Consider the following 4,272-nt stretch of genomic DNA (forward strand, 5'->3'; position numbering starts at 1 on the left):
ATAGCGCTCCGCGCTATGAGCGCGCACTGGAGACACCGTGCGCTTTACCGCATAACACGGTGCCTGACCAGTACCGCACTGCTTCCGGTAAGCATGGGGAGTTGGCTCAGGTCTATCGCCTGACTCCACCAATCTCCCCGTGTGCCTCCCCCCAAAAATTGGGGGGCTGCCTCTCGTGCCTGCTGCGCTGCCTTGCCTCATATCGCCGCCTCGCTTTTTTGGGGGGCGGCGATATTCCCCAGCATGTCTCCAGGGTCCCTTTCCGTCCAATATCTCCTCCCATGTCCAGGAGTCCTGAACCCTCTTCTCCTCCATACCACGCTGCTTGGTCCGTTGGTGGTGGGTAGTTCTGTCACGGGTGTCGTCGTCGGATGAGGAATAATCTGACCAAAGCGTAGCGTGGTTAGTGTTCATGCTTTTTATTTAAACTGAACACTATAACAAAAAGAATGAACGAAACCGAAACAGTCCTGTCAGGTGCAGAAACAGAAAACAGAAAATAACTACCCACAAAGCATCGGTGGGGAAAAGCTACCTAAGTATGGTTCCCAATCAGAGACAACGATAGTCAGCTGTCCCTGATTGAGAACCATACCCAGCCAAAACATAGAAAAAAGAATGCCCACCCAAATCACACCCTGACCAAACCAAAAGAGAGACATAAAAAGCTCTCTAAGGTCAGGGCGTGACATGTCCTGAAGCTGCTCGAGGCATCCTCATTCAATTCAATTCTCACTCCCTGTAAATTCCTTTTAATTCAATTCAAATTCTAGGTCAGTCTTTGAATTCAGAGATAAATAAATTGCCAATTCAATATTATACCAAACAATTCCACAAATTCCAATTCCAATTCAATTCCCTCAGGCTTTCAGGCTGATCATGTCACTGTTCAGACTGCCTAGCTATACTGGAAGTATAAAAATACAAGTTGAAAATCCGTGCATTAATTCCATTAACTGGTAAATGTAGGAAGATTAACCGTTTTAAATGTTCCAGTTCAAAAAGTTTGAACAGTCTCATTAGCATTCAATTACAATTCCATAACTTGAAGATTGTTGAAGTTCGAATTGAATACAACATAAATACTCCACTTCATGAGGGAATTCAAGAGTTGAATTAGAATTTCGAATTACATTGGACGTGACTCCAACCCTGGTGTAGTGCCATTACTATGTGATTGGTTCTCTTCATATCCTGGTTAATGACATATTTTGTGTGCACTAAAACACATATTACCACACCTGTAAATGCAGTGCAGTCATACTTGTCGTGCACAAATAAAGAACACACAGCCAAACATTTGCAAATAAGAAGAAAAGCTAAAACTCAAATGTATGTGTTCAAGACAGCATTACTTACAACCCTTGTATTTTATTAACATTTTGAAATGAAATGTTGAATACAGTACGATAGCAATAACAATATCTATTCCTCCAGGAAAAAAGAACCAAGACTGTACGATACCCACAGAACATGAGACTGACACCAGGAATCAGGAAAAAGAGCCAGAGTGTAGCGGGGTGCGTAATGGGCGGCAGAGAAGTCAGGTGCAGGAGAGCAGAACTTGGTAATAACCGGAGAATTATTAAGCAAAACCAACGGCATCCAGAACAACAAGAATAAATGTCCCCAAAATAACCTGTCGTGCGCTCCCGGGGAACGTGCACAAGCACTACAATAAACAATCCCACACAAKGACATAGGGGGAACAGAGGGTTAAATACACAACAAGTAAATGAGGGTGTGAGGAAAAACAAGACAAAACAAATGGAAAATGAAGAGTGGATCAACAATGGCTAGAAGACCGGCGACGCCGACCGCCGAGCGCCGCCCGAACAAGGAGAGGACCCGACTTCGGCGGAAGTCGGGTATTTCAAAATCAGATTTATTAATCAAAACGTGGATGCTGAATAAAACAACATATCTGATGTCTATATGTTTCCATACACCGTGAATAATAAATGAAAGCCTTCTCACGACGATTCAGGAAACCTTGACCCATTGGCACCCTTAGTCTTTGGCTGCTCATTTTTGTGACAACTAAAAATGGATAGTAAAAGGTGGTGGAAGGGAATGGAAGGATGTTGGGGAACAGGCTATTGAGTAATGCTGCCCATGGCTTCATTCATTGAAGGACTCCTTGCTCCTCCTCCTCCTCCTCCTCCTCTTTCACATTCACTCACGTCTTAAAAGTACAGTACATGTCAGGAAACCAGTCAAGACCCATGGCCATTCTCAAAATTCAAAAGTACATCAAAATAAGAGCCACTCCATTCCATTCTGCTTAACCTTTTTACGCGTGACTTCCAAATATCTCTAACGGTCCCTCCAGCGTGAGTTTTTTTAATGCGCGTGATGTTAAAATGAGCTCACTGTTAAAACCTCTTGACGCTAGGGGTCAGATATATTTTTTTTAAATAACGTTCCCAAGGTAAACGGACTATTTCTCAGGTCCAGATCGTAGAATATGCATATAATTTACAGATTAGGATAGAAAACACTCCAAAGTTTCCAAAACTGTCAAAATATTGTCTGTGAGTATAACAAAACTGATTCTGCAGGCGAAAACCTGAGAAAATCTAACCCGGAAGTGATTTTTCTTTTTTTTATCTGTGTTTCCTGGCCCGTCTTTCTTCCATTTAAAGGGGTATCAACCAGATTCCTTTTCCAATGGCTTCCTCAGGCTGTGACCAGGCTTTAGACATAGTTTCAGGCTTTTATTTAGAAAAATGCTGTCACGGGTGTCGTCGTCGGATGAGGAATAATCTGACCAAAGCGTAGCGTGGTTAGTGTTCATGCTTTTTATTTAAACTGAACACTATAACAAAAAGAATGAACGAAACCGAAACAGTCCTGTCAGGTGCAGAAACAGAAAACAGAAATAACTACCCACAAAGCATGCGTGGGGAAAAGCTACCTAAGTATGGTTCCCAATCAGAGACAACGATAGTCAGCTGTCCCTGATTGAGAACCATACCCAGCCAAACATAGAAAAAAGAATGCCCACCCAAATCACACCCTGACCAAACCAAAAGAGAGACATAAAAAGCTCTCTAAGGTCAGGGCGTGACATGTCCTGAAGCTGCTCGAGGCATCCTCATTCAATTCAATTCTCACTCCCTGTAAATTCCTTTTAATTCAATTCAAATTCTAGGTCAGTCTTTGAATTCAGAGATAAATAAAATTGCCAATTCAATTTATACCAAACAATTCCACAAATTCCAATTCCAATTCAATTCCCTCAGGCTTTCAGGCTGATCATGTCACTGTTCAGACTGCCTAGCTATACTGAAAGTATAAAAATACAAGTTGAAAATCCGTGCATTAATTCCATTAACTGGTAAATGTAGGAAGATTAACCGTTTTAAATGTTCCAGTTCAAAAAGTTTGAACAGTCTCATTAGCATTCAATTACAATTCCATAACTTGAAGATTGTTGAAGTTCGAATTGAATACAACATAAATACTCCACTTCATGAGGGAATTCAAGAGTTGAATTAGAATTTCGAATTACATTGGACGTGACTCCAACCCTGGTGTAGTGCCATTACTATGTGATTGGTTCTCTTCATATCCTGGTTAATGACATATTTTGTGTGCACTAAAACACATATTACCACACCTTGTAAATGCAGTGCAGTCATTACTTGTCGTGCACAAATAAAGAACACACAGCCAAACATTTGCAAATAAGAAGAAAAGCTAAAACTCAAATGTATGTGTTCAAGACAGCATTACTTACAAACCCTTGTATTTTATTAACATTTTGAAATGAAATGTTGAATACAGTACGATAGCAATAACAATATCTATTCCTCCAGGAAAAAAGAACCAAGACTGTACGATACCCACAGAACATGAGACTGACACCAGGAATCAGGAAAAAGAGCCAGAGTGTAGCGGGGTGCGTAATGGGCGGCAGAGAAGTCAGGTGCAGGAGAGCAGAACTTGGTATAACCGGAGAATTATTAAGCAAAACCAACGGCATCCAGAACAACAAGAATAAATGTCCCCAAAATAACCTGTCGTGCGCTCCCGGGGAACGTGCACAAGCACTACAATAAACAATCCCACACAAAGACATAGGGGGAACAGAGGGTTAAATACACAACAAGTAAATGAGGGTGTGAGGAAAAACAAGACAAAACAAATGGAAAATGAAGAGTGGATCAACAATGGCTAGAAGAACCGGCGACGCCGACCGCCGAGCGCCGCCCGAACAAGGAGAGGACCCGACTTCGGCGGAAGTCGGGTATTTCAAAATCAGATTTA

Source organism: Salvelinus sp. IW2-2015, linkage group LG15 (assembly GCF_002910315.2).
Source record: "Salvelinus sp. IW2-2015 linkage group LG15, ASM291031v2, whole genome shotgun sequence".
Classification (NCBI taxonomy): domain Eukaryota; kingdom Metazoa; phylum Chordata; class Actinopteri; order Salmoniformes; family Salmonidae; genus Salvelinus; species Salvelinus sp. IW2-2015.